At 47.9% G+C, this 16,266-nt stretch overlaps 1 protein-coding gene across 5 annotated transcripts in view; it reads right to left on the reverse strand.

The window, feature by feature from the left end:
- FBXW11 (F-box and WD repeat domain containing 11) overlaps nt 1-16,266 on the reverse strand; it is a 100,877-nt gene that overhangs the window by 81,068 nt on the left and 3,543 nt on the right. Inside the window, exon 2 of one of the 5 annotated variants that reach the window (XM_037057767.1) lies at nt 10,726-10,885. The exons of the other annotated variants lie outside the window; for them this stretch is intronic. The gene's annotated coding sequence lies outside the window, so the exon portion shown is untranslated. The remainder of the gene's footprint in view (nt 1-10,725; nt 10,886-16,266) is intronic. 5 annotated transcript variants of the gene reach the window in all.

The following is a 16,266-nucleotide window of genomic DNA, read 5'->3' on the forward strand; positions in this document are numbered from 1 at the left end:
TATCTCAACCATAAAAAACAATTTTTTTTCAAACGTTAAAATAAAGCTTCTAGGAGAAAACAGCATCTTCTAGACCTTGTAAGCAAAAAATTTCTTTAACAGGACACAAAAAAATAAGTAGGAAAATACTGATTAATCAGACTGATTAATCATACTGATTAATCAGTATGAAGACATTCTGTCCATCAAAACAATACAGAGATCTGATGAGCTCACTGCAGGAGGGGCCGCCTGAGGCAACGGGAGCCGGTCCAGGATGGGACTGGCTGAGACTGGGCTGCCTCTAGAGCGCATGGAATTATGGGCCAGAAGCCCCTGGGGAGCCAACAGGAGGCATCAATCCACACCCGTCTGAACAGCTGAGGTCGGGTGACAACACAGGTGCTGATGAGGACACAGAGCTACTGGAATGTCCATACACTGCAGAAGGAGCTGTAGGAATGTTCAACCGCTTGGGGAAATATCTGGTGGTTCTTTGAAAAAGTAAACATACATCTATGCTCTGTCCCAGTCCCCCTCCTAGGTACACCCAGGAGTCCAAACAAAAATCTGAACGCGCAATGTTCAAGCAGGCTTTGTTCCTCAATTAGCTGAACACTGGCAACAGCCCGAGGTCTCGTGAACAGGCGAACAGATAATCAAAACTGTCGTATGCGTGTGAAAAGGAACAACCAACCGACTGGACAAGGACGAACCTCAAAAATACTGTGCTGGGCAAAATAAGCCCAACACACTGAGTACATGCAGCACGTGCGTGCGGTACAATTCCATGTGTGTGAAGTTCTAGCACACGCACAACAAATCTGTAGTCACGGAAAGCAGGTTACTTGAGGCCAGGGATGGGGTGGGGGACTGCAAAGGCGAATGAGGGAAGTTTGGGGGAGGCAGAGATGTTCTACGCATTGATTGTGGTAGTGGCTATAGGAGCGTGTATAGTTCTCAAAACTCAAATGGTACATCTAAATGAGTGTGGTTTATTACAAGCTGGTTACATAAAAACAAACAAAACCACAATATAGACAGATGCTACTACACACCCACCAGGATGGCTAAAATTACAAGGACTGGGAAACAAGCGATGATAGAACCCTCTGAGTTAGAGGTACAAGCACTTGGAAAACAGCTTAGCAGCACCTACTGACGCTAAACATGCCTATCCCTCGACCCGGTAATTCCATTCTGGGTTTTATAACCAATGGAACGCACTGCTGACGTCACCTTGGTAGTGTTACTCATAACAGCAGCCAAAAATTGGAAACAACCCAACTAATTCATCAAAAGTAACATAAATAAACCACAGAGTCTACATACAGTGGGATCATTTACAGGGGAAAAACTAGTTAATGAAACAGACGAATTTCACAGATATAATAATGACAGGGGAGGGTCTACACGAGAGCACACGCTGCATGATTCCATTTCCACAAAACCCCGAAGAGCCCTAACTAACCTTCAGTGAAAGAGGCCAGAACAGACCTTTGGGAGGGTTTACTGAACAGGAAGGAGTGCATGGAGGCGAGGAGACCAGCGAGGGGCTCTGGGGACCAACGTTCCGCGCCTGAATCCGGTGGCAGGTACACAGTGTGGTGTGCACGTGGGTAAAAATTCACCAAGCTGTCCACTTAAGACTTGTGCTCTACACTCTCCGTAAGCTGTACACTACACAACACAAACACACACACACACACAAATACCCTGTTACCGACCCTGGTTCACCCCTCAACACTGGAAGCTTAGGTCTGACACAGCCAGGATACCCAGGAGTGCTTTCTGTCCCTGAGTCACTGGTGCTCCGTCCTTCACACCATCTTCGTGACTCAGACCGTCCGAGCCCGCAGCGCTACCGAGTCTCGGGGGTGAAGGCGCTGCCAGAGGGACTGGGTAAGTCATGCCCCAACCGGACGGGGCAGATCTGCAGAACGCCTATTAACAGTATGGACAGCCTTCCCACCAGTGTAACGTGAAGTGTGTGGGACAGCCCCTGTCCATTCACTATCCTTCTGACTGACTGCATAAAGAGACTGTGGGGACAATGATATACAAGCAGCCAGCTCTTTGAGATAGGTATATAGCTTCGCTAATACTTTGGCTGGAAAACATAACCCTATCATTACAGCCATGTGCCACTTAACAGTGGGGACACCTTTGGAGAGATGCGTCACTGGGCGATTTCATCACGGGGCAAAAGTCACAGAGGGTACTTGCACAAACCTAGACGGTCTGGTCTACACACACCTAAGCTGTGTGGGATAGCCGCCTGCTCTGCAGGGAGAAAAAGATCCTCCCTCCACCCTCCTGGTTCTTAGCCCGAGATGCCCCTACAATAAAAGACAGGTTAGCCAGAAAAACAAGCAGAAGAGGAACCAGTTGTACACTTCCCCACAGTTCCAGAGGCCCAGGAAGACCGCGAAACTTGTCAAAATGGCCAGAGTACCTCAGTGCCACCCGCAGCTGAAGACCGAAGGCCGGGGTGGGGGCGGTTCACCGGGGAGAGCACAGTGAGCAAAGGCAAGGGGGCCGAGAGGGCTGAAGTCCGCGTCCTCTGCACTGATGAGACTTCCTAGAGACGGAGTCCTCCTCACCTTCCAGGTACGGCCAGGGAGACACCCTTACCAATGTGTTTGACAAAAGGCAACTTCTATCTGGTGTTCGGAGCTTCCCCCACATCTGCAGTTTCTTAAAATTACCCAGCCCCAAATAACTTCATGCCAAACAGGCATATTTTGGGTGACATTCTGTGCCCCTGCAGTGCCTAGGCTGCAAACCCGCACGCACGGCTTGTTACCGCACTAAGTAGTTGTAACAGTAGCAGAGCGATACTCCGAGGTAATGGTAACACAGTGGTATTTGTGTCATGTGCGGCACTACATTATACTGGCTACAATGTCACTCAGTGACGGGAATTTTCCAGCTCCATTATAATCTGATAGGGCCATCTTCATATATGCGGTCATCGTTAATCGAAACATTGTTATACAGTGCATGACTATATAAGAAAAGTGATTTTCTGTAAAACAGTCACAATAAATTTTCACTTTACACACAACTTTCAGAAATGAAACCAGGCCAGAATCAGTCTTTTTGTCAAAGCATGTGATTTGCATATTGCAACACTAAATTCTGCACAATGATAACCACGAAACCATTCACCGTTTTCCAGGAGATTACAAAAACACGAAGTTAACGCCTAGAAACTTATTTCTGAATACAAAGCTTTTTCACACCAGAATTTCATGCTTCAGCGTAGTCTGATTTACATTATTGTCGATACACACACACACCCAGATCCATCAATACAATCCACCCACTCTATATTTAAGATGCCGCATTTCCTCCTCCTCGCGTCACCAGTCACCACCCTGTCACTTCTCCCCCGGGAGAGTCCAACGGTCCACTGACCAGGACTGGCCCCCCGCAGCAGCGTGCCCCCTCCAAACTAAAGGAAGCGCAGATCTCGCTCAAACTTCCCCAGTCACCCCTCTCCTCAAACCACACCCTCCACCTTCACCCCTCCTCCGGCCCCTGCACGGGTAGACGAGCTCAGCCAGTACAACCGCGAAGACAGCGGCGGGGCTACGCGGGCCCTGGTGACCAGGAAGGGCGGGCCCCGACTCACAAAGGCAGCTCCAACTGTCAGGTGAAACCAGAATTTAGTGTTTTTGCACAAAATGTCTCGATTTTTAAAATCTACCCAGACCAAAAAAAATACACTTGTGGAGTTCTATCTATCTACAGGTTGCTAGTTTGTAACTTATGACCTAAAGCACGAAGTCCAAGGTTTGGTTATAATCTTTTTTTTAATTTATCTACCTCAATGCCCTCACACAAGCTACCCCCCAACAATCTGAGATCTACTTAACCTGTCCCTCCTAAAAGACAATACCCTCCCCTGCCTGCCAGCCATCGTCCATGGGGTAACTAGGGAAAATCAAAAGGCTAACAAGTTCAGAAAAATACCCTGTGATATTACATTTGACTCAGAACTAACATGAACTGCTGGTTCTTTTTAGATGTACTTCATAGCTCTAACCGCTGAACGGGTTCTAGAAGCAACGACAGACAACCCAACAGCAATCGTTTCCATCGTTCTGCTTTCTAAGATACCATTCTCCACAAAAATGGAAGAAAGCTTCTTGGAGAAGCGGTTGATCCCTGTTACAAAGGGAAAGTAAAAAGCCAAGAGACACACACAGACTGATGAGCTCATGTCAAAAGGAAGCAGGAGCTGCCCCCCCGGGGGTCTCCCTAGCCACATCGGGACACCCTGAGCACCAACAGAGACTCTAACAGACTGGCGACACACTCAGTACACACACGTCCGGGGGAGTGGGGTGACGCAAACAGGAGGGAGAAAGGGTGTCGGGCTGTGTGAATGCCGGCTACAAACGTAGACGGAATGACGAACCACAATTTCGTAACTCCTATTGTAATGACTGATGTCGGAATCGGGATGACGAAACCACTGGGTGAAAGGTGACACTGGAACGGGGTATTTACAAGGTGCCCAAACACCCATGCGTGCGTTCCTTTTGCATGAGCTGCCTGCCAGGTGAAACTATGCCTTTGTAATGGGCATTGAGAGAACCTGTCGCCACCCGCCTCCGAGACTCAGTGCAAGGCACACTGCCCCCGTGATGGAGCATCCCAGCCAAAGTGTTTCACGGCTGCAGTCAGGCCTCTTCCAGCTTACAGGATGCGTGGGAGTTAGAGACACCAGTTCAACGACACAATGAGGAAATGAACAAGCGAAGACTGCTGCCCATCCTACAGGGCAACGAACCCAGCTGGCCTCCTCCCCAAAAATCAATGCCAGGAGAAGGGGGGAAAGGCAGAGGGGCTGTTCTAAACGAAAAGAAATTAAAGAACCGTAACCAAATTCAAAGGGTATATTTTGTTTGGTTCCTAGTGTTTTGTTTTTTTTCTTTTTTCTGCAGAGGAAGGAGACTTACTAGAAAAGACATTCTTGGGACAATTAAGAAAATTTAAATTTAACAGAATAGTTAATATTATACCATGCAATTAGGTTCATTTTCTTAGATGTAAAAACAGTATTGTGGTTTTGTATAAAAAATAGATGACTATAGCCCTGGCTGGTGTGGCTCAATGGATTGTTGGCCTGAGAGCTGGGGAAGTCACCAGGTGGATTCCCAGTCTAGGGCACAGGCCTGGGTTGTGGGCCAGGTTCCTGGTAAGGGGGGCTCATGAGAGGCAACCACATATTGATGTTTCTCTCCCTCTTTCTCCATCCCTTCCCCTCTCTAAAAATAAATAAATGAAATCTTTAAAACTACATGACTACAGCCCTGGCCAGGTGACTCAGTTGGTTGGAGTGTCGTTCCGTACACCAGAAGGTTTGTAGGTTCAATCCTCAGTCAGGGCACATGCCTGGGTTGTGGATTCGATCCCCAGTAAGGATTCATACAGGAGGCAACTGATGGATGTCTGTCTGTCTGTCTCTCCCAGATCAATGACAAAATATCCTTGGATGGGGGTTTTAAAAATGACTGTGTATAATAAGTGGTTATATAAAGACGTGTGTGTGTGCACACACAGAGCTCTGTGTCTGCGGTTTGAGAGAAAGGAACACACTGTCCTTATTCTCAGGAGATACATGCTGAAATGTTTAGAGGGTGAAGTAGCGTGTTTTCATCTTACTTTCACATTTTTGACAACAAAAGAGTATTATGTGGAGAAACACAGAAGAGGAAGAAGAGAAAGGAAGGGAAAATGGGAGTAAAAGAAGGGAAGGAAGGGGGGGAAGGAAGGGGGGAAGGAAGGAGGGAGAAGGGGAGAAAGATGGGAGGGGAGGGAGGGAAGGAGGAACTGTGGGGAGAAGAGAAATGATCCCAATATGCCAAAAATGTCAGTAATTGTTGAATCTAGGTGGAGGGTATATAGGGTTTGTTGTACTGGTTCCCCCCAACTCTTTAATATATATGAAATTTTTTAAAAGATATGGGGGATAAAAGAGAAGACCACTTAAAAAAGCAGTCAGCTGAAAACGCACGGAACACCCAAGAGCACTCTCCAACGGCCTGGGCGAGCAGGGACTGGACTGCCGAGGGGCGGTCGGTGGAGGGCCCTGTGGTGGTGTCCCCTGGAGTCTCCAACCCAGGGATGCTTACAGGTGGGAGTCTGTCCTGACCACCCCTCCATGGGACATGACATACACACTGAGCTACTCTTTACGGAATTAGGCATCATAGCAAAGACGGGAAAGAACCTACGCATGTGTGCACCGATCCACACTGCTTTCGCACACTGCTTTCGCACACTACAGCGCACGCATAGATCAGCGTGCACCTTGTCAATTTTTAAATCTGCTCAAAGACAAGAGAGCTCTTTGGGAACTGATATGAAAGATGGTCATGTCATATTTTACATTTTAAGAAAATCAAGGCTCAGAACAATGTGGTTGAGTAGCTGGAGCTACAAAGAAGGAAAGGGGCGCTTTATTTTCTGTGTACTTCTTTGGGTACCTTACGCAGTCTGACCACAGGCATATATAATGTATTCAAACAATTTTTTGTTAAGTATTGATCGACTGTAGCTGTAGTGAACTCTTCACATCTCCATGCTTTTTTTATTACCAAAACCTAATTACAGCGCCATTACAGCTCACCTGGGAATTGGGGGCTGAAGTCAGTGCGTACCGTGAAAGTAGCACATAGTAAAAATTGGCCCCGAAAATCCCTTAAATACGTGCCACTCTGGACCCACACCCCACCTCAGTAAGCCCAGCGCAGCTCATTTTCACTCCAGCACACGAATGCTGCACTGTTTCTTCAGCTGACTGGGGCCGAGGGGCGGGGGGCGGGGGGGGGGTGGGCAGTATCTGGTGGGCCTGGTGCGACGTTACAAACGCGTGTCTTTAAAACACCGCACTCACTCCCGTCACAGCGAGGTAAGAAGCACGCAGGACCCAAGACCCGCTCAGAGGAGCGGTTTCCATTTCTATCTCACACGTGACCCAGGACCTTCACTGTTTAGGTTTTTCCCTCGATTTTTGTCACCAGAGGAACTGAATTTGCATAAATGTACATAAAATGTATAGTGACAACACAGAGTTTTTAAAAAACATTTTGAAAAACGGTACCTGTGGTAATTAAACGAACCAGGACAGTGAGAAAGAAAACACTACCCAAGCGTCTCGGGCTAACTTGCAGGCTGGGACCCGGCTGAACTGAGGTCCCGGATCAAGACGGAAAGATGGAGCCGCAGGTTGTTCATCAGCATCACTCGTGACTCCCAAGGTCAGTGACCTTGGCCGCAGCTCGCTGCATCCCCATACACTGACAGGCAGAGTCCTCAACCCGCTCGCCGAGTCCCCTTCCACCCCCAGGTATCAGTGGCTACCACGGAGGCTAAATAAACACTCGAGAGTCTTCCTACCCCTGCTCTCTCTGGGGCGCTCTGGATCAACACTCCTAACCAGATTCTTCCCCTTGTAGAGGATTCAACTGTCAGGCAACTCAACTCAGATTCGAGATAAACTGAACTCATCCTTTCTCAGCCCCCCCCCCACCCCAGCCAATGTGCTCTTCTCGTATTCCAGACTAGAAAAAGCATCACTCCCGATGCCCAAGCCAAAATCTCAAAAGCACGCTACGATGCCTCGTGCCCTACCCCTACGAACAACCCCCAAGTTCTGCAGACGCTACCACCACGGGAGTGCACCCCCCCACGGCCACTGTCAGCACTCCGCTGTGCCTTCATCACTGACCTCCTGAACTAACTGGCCGCCCTGCCGTGGTCTCTTCAATCTATCTTGCACACACCTGAAAAGTCAACAGCCAAATACAAATCTAGTTACATTACTTTTTCTACCAGTATTTTAAAAACAGGAGAAGCAAGAACAAGCCCCAAAGTAATGACACAGTAAGCTAAAAACAAGCTCTTTTAATAGCATGATGTAATGCAAAGAGGATAGATCGCCAGGTGTATTTTTGATGAGTGTGTTCCTATTCTAACCCACCCTACACGGCCAAATTAAATAAGCGATTGTGTGTGTTTCGATAGAAAGAGGCCATAGGGAAGCCGGGAAAATTCAACTGCCTTCTTAGAGTTGAAAATGCACACAATGGAGCACAGCAGTGACAAAGTGACCTTGTGGAGAACAAAGGCTCCCAGACCTGGAAGGGCGCATTCAACCTGAATTCACCAGCACGTCTGAAAAACCAGTGCCTGATGGGAAAAGGATTTGGGAAGTGAAAGCAAGCAGAGGATGAAAGAAGGGGTTCTGTCCTAAGGAAAAGCCATCCGCCCCCAAAGTAGGCCGAATGAGGCTGCCTCAGTCCCAGCCCAGCAAACCCCTCAGTCCCCAGGTTGGGCCCACGCTAATGAAGGCGCCCTGGTGGGTCAGGTCCGCCTTTGTGAAGGGAGTATTCCACAGCCATTCGGCTTGAGTCTCGGGTTTCTTACTCGAAAAATTAAACTGGCATATTAATTAGAACCGAATAAGCAAATGTACTTATCAGAAAAGTTTGTATTAACCATGACAACAAGCACATATTATAAAACAATAAACTGGGATTCTGACTTCACACACCAGTCTCGCACAAACGTTAAGGTAGGCCCAACCCTGGGATAAGAGGTGCCTGGAACACGCTGATCAGGCCTGATTTCTAGGGGTGTTAAACCAAGGACCAGACCCAGGAAATTCTAAAACTGTATCTGTGGCTATTTGGATGTAAATTAAAATTAAAAATTTAGCGCCTCGTTTAGAGAAACACACTTCCAAACAGCCAGATGTGGCTGGCTAGCGGCTCCCACGTGGACCGGTCCAGACGCGGAGCCCGCCTACCATCGAGGCGAGTTCCACTAGCCAGCGCTGCTCTGGAAGGTGACCTTCAGTAACCCTGAGGGCAGGCCTCTCGGAAACGAGCTGACAGGAGGTCCTGGGTGGCTCACGGGGTCTGAGAGGTAGACCGTTTCTAAAGGAGGGAAGAGACGCTGAACAACTGTTTCCTTCGCCTATGCAGCGACTTCTCCAGGTCAGAGCGCACAGGCTGGTCTCCAGGGTCTGTGACCCTCTTTTTATCACGGGTGGTACTCTAAACTGGAAGTGGCAGGTAGCACGGAGGTTGGAGGCACCTTCTCTGAGGCCAGATTGCCTGGAAATGTGTCTCATCCTTGTCTCTTACTAGATGTGTGACCTCGAACATGTGATTTAGCGACTCTATGCTTCCCTTTCATCATCAATAAATAGAAATAATGGTGCCTCCCTCACTAGCTCACTGGGTTACTGTGAAAACGAGTTTTGACACAGAAAGTGCCTAGAACTGTGCTCAGTCCAGAGTCGGGCCCAGGAAGTAGTAACTGCTATTATTTCTGTCCCCACCACCATCCCGCCAGTTCTTCAGATGACAAGCACTGAAAATGCTCAACTAGGAGAGTCATTAGCAAATAGAAAGGAATTAAACTAAAAGGATCACAAAGTCAAACTATCAGTCTGTGATAAAAAGAACTTTTTAAAGATTTTGTTTATTTATTTTTAGAGAGAGGGAATGAGAGGAAGAAAGAGAGAGAAACATCAATGTGTGGTTGCCTCTTGCACACCCCCAACTGGGGACCTGATACAACCCAGGCATGTGCCCTGACTGGGAATCGAACCAGCGACCCTCTGGTTCACAGGCCGGCACTCAATTCACTGAGCCACAGCAGCCAGAGCGAAAAAGAACTTTTTAAAGATTAAAGGGAATGGGTAATCTGGAGAGAATATTAAATACCCCCCCAAAAGTCACATTTTCAAGACAACGTCCTACTAGTCACATTTTCAAGTTGCCTGACAACGTCCTACTTGTAAGGCTAACAACCCAGAGGTCAAAAGAAGTCTGCGCAACAAGCTACTGAGCTATTTAAATAACTAATAAAAATGCAGGAGGAACTGAAAAAAATAGAAGTTTGAGTTCACTAGACCAAACGGTACTTTACCGCGCAGACCATGTTTGGACCTTTAAATTCACTGCCCCTCCATGAACTGACTGAAGACCCCCTAGTCTTCTCACGGAGCTGGGAGAGCACCAGACGCAACGACCACGCCCTGCCGCACCGCGATCTACCGTGCGATCTACCGTGCGTTCTCCGAGAGAGCGGGAAGCCTGCTGTGGAACAGCACACCTTGCTCTGCAGAGAGGCCATGCCGAGAACCCGGGAGCTGAAGTGCACGCACAGTCCTGAGCTTAAAGCTCGGCTCTGCCATTTCCCTGCCGGGTGACCCTGGGCAACTCGCACTCGGTGCTCGCGAGCTTCACGCCACTGTCTGCAGAATGCGGTACAGCACGTGCCAGCTGAGCAGGAAGTGTGGGTAAAGAGCGAAGTCCCCGGCACCGAGCAGGTGCTCAATAAACAGCTGCTCTTAAGAAGACCTTCCGAGAGTCCCGAGAATAAAAGGCCACCACTTTAAATGGTAACTGCAAAACCTATTTTGAGGAGGTACTGACTATAAATCATGAGCTAGTATTAATACCTCAAAATCATCATTTGTTTTCCCTATTTTACAAGCTATTGCCCAAACCAAAGTCCCTGCTGGGCTATTCCCACAAACCGTCCAAGCCTTTAACAAAAATAACCGCGCCTCTTACACGGCAGCCCAGTGTTTGCCGGCCTGCTGCCCCGTCTGGGACCCGCGGCAGCCCACACCCACACAGGCACCGGAGTGAAGACACGCAGGTCTCCTCCAGAAGGCTGGGCTCCACCAAACAAACAAGACAGGTAGGGGCTTACCTGGGAGACAGCCTGTACTTCAGGTCCACCAATCCCGAATGAGTGGGGGCTCCCGCTCAGACTAGTCTGAGCAAAGACAGCGGCCAAGCAGCTTCCCAGGTGCTTTCCGTTTACCGAATCCAGCTTTCTTCAACAAAATCCCAAACATGCACTTCGGTAACTGTTGAAAGACAGAAAGCAGTCCATACACCCACCACGGCACCAGTGGCACAGGACAGCCATGGAGAAACGGAAGGAAGGGTCGGTGGGGAGGCGGATCTGAGGCACGGAGAGAGCGCTGCCACCGAGCGTGCCGTCTGCTCCGGACGGTCCCCGCAGCGTCCCCACCTCTGCCTGGAGAGGAGGGCGAGAAATTCCACATGGCAAAGGCTTACGTCCCTGATATTAGTATTTGCTAGGACGAATAACATGCAATTTCCAAACGAGAGCGGCTAAAAGCTTACACCATTATCCACACAAACTGTCCCGGACCATTCAGCAACAACCAACTCGCTTAGCCATTTTCTAAGACAGCCTTACAAAAAGGCTGTCAGCCACAGCCGAGGATGATGGGAGGGCTCCAATACCTCCCAATGAAGAAATTTATTTAAGCGCCCAACAAGGCATCTTTTGGTTTGCCACACATAAGACATCAAATCCGCACATTACCCAAACCTTCCCTCAGCTGAAGCACGGCCATTTTAAAACACACCACACTTTTAACAGTGTACTTTTGATTCAATAAAGGCCAGTCATTGAGTCAACTAAGGAAAGTAATACAGCACGCTAATAAATAATTTACTGGATGACGCCTCTAGTGACATAAGCCCAATCCACATTATATGAAAATTCTTTTACTACCATACCAACTTTTCTGTTCCATTGGAAATTCCAAACAAACTCTGAGAGAGAGAAAAAAGTATTCAACAGAGTGGCACAGATAAAAACTTCAAAGATTGTGACCTTTCTTGCACATAATTTTCTACTTCCTCACTGCCATGCTATTGCAAACACACCCCTGCAGCAATTAAAAAGTAATTAAAATGCCTACCTTGACTGAAGGGCCACTAATGGGCCAGGCCCTTTCCAGTCATTACTCACTTAATTCTCAAAAGTGATGAGAAGAAAGAACTTGCCAAAGTCCCCCACCTACCAGGTGGTACAGCCCCAAGCCCTTGACACAGAGCACAGTTGCGCCCAAGTTCAAGGATTTCAAAGGGCCAAAGATTCCAGGGGCAGAAGAAACCAAGCTCTACTCTCAAAGGTCCCCAAGCCCATCCACATGAATGGGGAATGGAAAAGAAAATACAGAAGAGTAAAGACTCCAGCCTGGCTGAACTGAAACACAACCAAGCCACATGAGCCATCCGCAAACAACTGCCTCCCTCCATCTCGCCACTTAAAAAGCATTTCGTTAATGAGGAGCCATGGAAGTCTACGGCCTACACAATGAATGTCACAACAAAACACAGTACGACGTTCCCCAACCAGTCTTTGTGTTTGTAAGCAAAGAGTGTCTCTGACGGGTGATCTCAGGTCTGGTTGAAACGGGGGGATTTTTAAATTCCAAGATATGTTAATAAATCATAGGCAATGACTAAAGATGCTCTGATTTTTCAAGCTGCAGGCAAAGCACCTTGAGTGAATGAAATAGCAGTTAGGGACCAGCCTCCCCAGAACAATCAGATGGAAGTATCTTAATGCCCAAAACAAGTAAAATCGCAAACCAAGCACTAGTGCCCACGTTTTCCCTATTAAGTGATATTACTCTGGAGCCTAAGAATAAATTAGAAGCCCAATTTCGATAAAAGCAGCTAAGGTGAGCTATGGCTGGTAGCTAACTAAAGCAATACAGCCTGTTCTTCAAAGCATACCTGACTGCTGTAATGAAAATGCGGAACAGTTAGAGCAAAACACAACCTCAACAACCCCACTGGTGAACTCATTTCTGAACCTCTTGAAATGTCAGGCCTCATCCCTGTATTACTGAGTCAATTTTCCCCTCTTCCCTCCAAATTGACACAGACTGAACGCCTCGCTGGTGGAAGGCCTTGCGCTAGAGACGCAGAGATGAACAGGTGCCAACCCATGAGTGTCAAGGTCGCAATCTCCCTGTCCTCGGTCCCTCTCTCTCTGGAAATCTCCCCAGCGATCATTTCGCAGAACCAAAATATGTTTGATTATGAGTTCTCATAAGTGGTTAAGTGTTCACAATGTAACTCTTAAAAAAAAGAAAAAGTACTCCAGTTCCCTTTTTCTCAGGAGCAGAGTGCTCACTTAGTTTTCCTTTCCCTTCTGTGCCCCAGAAGCCCGCCGTGAGAGAATGGTTTCCCGCACGCATTAGCATACTTATGTGTGCGCACCTCTCTACTCACAGGGACTTTTTTTCATGTTACATGTTCACGTCCACTGTTTCTACGTCACGGCTCTGTAATCAGTGAAGTCCTCCTGGTTAACTAACCCTGAGACGGAGTTTCCTAAAAACGCTTCCTGCTGACATCACACACAGAACTCCGCACTCTTTGAAGTTTGCTGAAACAATAGTAAGATCCAGTCAGAGATACCCCACTGGAGTGGCAGGTCTTCCTGGTTTGTCTCTCTCATTTGCCTACACAGACAAACTTCCTGTTGGGCAACTGTGATCAGCAGAAACTAACCGAGGGCGACTAGCTCACTCTGATCAACTGGTTTCCCCCTTTGTCAACTCTTCAATGAACAACTTGACTACAGCTCAAGAGGAAATCTTGTGTTGTGCTCACTGCTCATTCTGTTAAAGGTCAAAATCATCAGCTTTGCTAAAACAACCAGAAGTCAAAAATCCTAAACCAATCAAACATAAATCACAATGCTCAGTGTTAATACAACTAATTACCTGTCTCTTTCTACCAGGAAACCTCAAACGGGGCTGGGTGGGTTCCCTCTAGTTACAGTACAGTCTAATGAGGTCTAACTGGTAGTTCTTAGTCACCTGAACAGTACTTCCCAGATTTCCAAGACAATACTGTATGAGTTTGTCATTTTCCCCAAAGATCCCTAAATGAATGTATGCCTGAAAGCAAATGAACGATAGGTCTCTGTAAAGCTTCACCAATAAATACATACACAACTCAGGGGCAAAATTAAAACCTCTTCACACCATCTGTCTCGACTGTGCTTTCTTTACAAACGTGGTCCCTGAACTTGCGGGGAAAGTTAGTATGGCACGCAGGTGCTGAGAGACCAGCCTCGCAGCATGGCTAAGGCAACCCCTAATCCTCCCATGACTCGCAGCAGCAACTACATTTTCTTATCTTTCCAGATAATAAAATCCTTCGGCTGGCTTCCTTAAGTTCACACAGCTGGCCAGTGACAGAGCTGGGGACAAAATCCGGTGTTTCACTCTGTCACCCGTGCCCTTTCTGCTAAATCATGCTTCCGAAAGGCCGAGGGATCCTCAGAACTTACCGCCTGTCTGGCAAGTTCACATCAGCAGCCATAAAAGGAGCCTGGGTTTCCTCAGTACTTTGCCATCAACCGCACTCTGAGATAGATGCACAGAAGCCAGCCTGTATGTAAGTCAAGTTCTGTCCACACGCCGCCCTCCTCTTCCCCCTTACCAACCTTTCCTTCTCTATCCACGTCCACCCTTGTCGTGAAGTTGTCAAAAGGAACTCTTAAAACGGTTTCACGGCACGGGAGAAAACCCTAACATTAACTTAAATCAATAAATACCCACTGCACGCCTAAGTGCTCAGCATTAGGAAGGACCGATTCAAAAGACAATCGGACGCAGCCTCTGGAAGGGAAGCTTAGACGTGATCAGAAGGCTTTTGATATGCGGGGATTTCCAGAAAAGAGGGTCGGGTACAAGCAGACGGCAATAATGCATGCAACCAACCAACCGAAACTTCAACACGACATCTACCGAACACCTACTACAAGAAGACACTCGAGGAGCGTCTCATTTAACAGGGGACACAAACCGGAAACGGAGCCCTAGCCCAGAGCGTGTGGAGTGCCGTAAGACAAACCCCGAGGGCCAGAATGCGTTCGCTTCATTTGACAATGACGATCACGGAGGCGGTGCTACAGCCAGAAGTGCCACCTGCCACCCTAATACACGCTGACATCAAGAAGGGCACCTACATTGTTCTGAGGGAAGAGGACTTTTATCAGCACAGCTCAAAGAGAGAATTGCTGAGACCTGACCTAAGCTAATTTAGCCAGAGAGCCAACTATTATATTAGGTCCTTCCTGAAAATATGATTAGCCTTCAGTACATGGGCTCAGGTCAGTTCACACTGGTGCTGGCAAAAGAAACCGTGTGATCAGAATCAGGAGAAGCGGAGTCCTCCAAGCTCCAGCTGGGACATAGAAATGAGAAATGTGGGAAGCCAAGCCAGAAGGGAGGCTGGAACTGGAATTCCAGGACTTCAAATGCTTTCTTTCCCTCAGAAGTGTGACCATCACCAAGTAAAACCCAGGCCCCCAGGCACCTCACAGCACAGACGAGTTTGCTTCTAGAATTGGGAGGCTCAGACAGCTGGGCTCGGAGGGACACACGTGCTGTCCTGTGAGCCTGTGTGATGGGGTCCTGGGCCCACTCCCCATTTTCCAGGCACAGCAGTGGGGCCGAGACTGGTGTGCAGGATCACGTTCTCGTCCTCAGACCTGAGAGGACATCCAACCCACTCCGAAATCGGGGCCGAAACCGCTGTATTCCAGCCACAGGCTCTTGAGGCACGTCAATGAGCTCTATAAATATGTATACCGTTAATTCACTTGGACCCTATGTAAACCTTTCTCTATTTAATCTGTTCCTGGTAAGTCGGCACAGGGCCAGCCTTAGATGAGGCTAAGTGACAGCGACATCCAACTTTGCAAAGGAATCACTAAACAATCCCATTTGCGCCACTTTGGAAGCCAATGATAGAAAGGGGGCGGAAATCCAAAAAAAAAATGTTTTTCCCAGTATCTCCACTTGTTTCTTTCATCTCCGTGGCTTTGCGGCCTGCCTTTCTCCAATAGCTCCGAAAACAGCATTGATATCACACCTTCTTAATTGGGACCGATACACTTGACCTCATTACCGCATTCAACAGCGGGACAGCCACTTAGGCATAACACAGAAGGGAAATGGCTCACTTAAGGTCAGTTAGCAAAGAGGGGAACCATTCAACACATAACAATAGAGCACAAACTGCCCATTGGTTTTGAAAATGCGGGGAGAGGGATGAGTTCGCGCCCGTAGGGAAGGCAGGATTACCTTTCCTACACTTCTGCCACCAACTTCTGCCACCTTGTAACAGAAGGTTATCCATCTTTCTGCCCCAATCAGCAGCTCCGTGAGCGCTTTCTAGTAATGAGGGCCCGCATCCTAACTCGAGCCTTAATAAATATCATGTGATATACAATGCACGACTTTCTTTCCTTCCAGCGCAGTGCACCAGACACAGCCTGGAGAACGTGGTATAGTTAACATAGGTTACTGCTCTTATACCTCATTAATAATAACGAAGCTGATTTGCCGAAGGCAGAAGTCTGAAAATCAGTCCCACAAACAAGGTCTATATTGGACCAATA

The sequence above is a fragment of the Sturnira hondurensis genome, unplaced genomic scaffold (genome assembly GCF_014824575.4).
Source record: "Sturnira hondurensis isolate 20B ecotype Veracruz unplaced genomic scaffold, ASM1482457v3 Scaffold0009733, whole genome shotgun sequence".
NCBI classification, from domain to species: Eukaryota; Metazoa; Chordata; class Mammalia; order Chiroptera; family Phyllostomidae; genus Sturnira; species Sturnira hondurensis.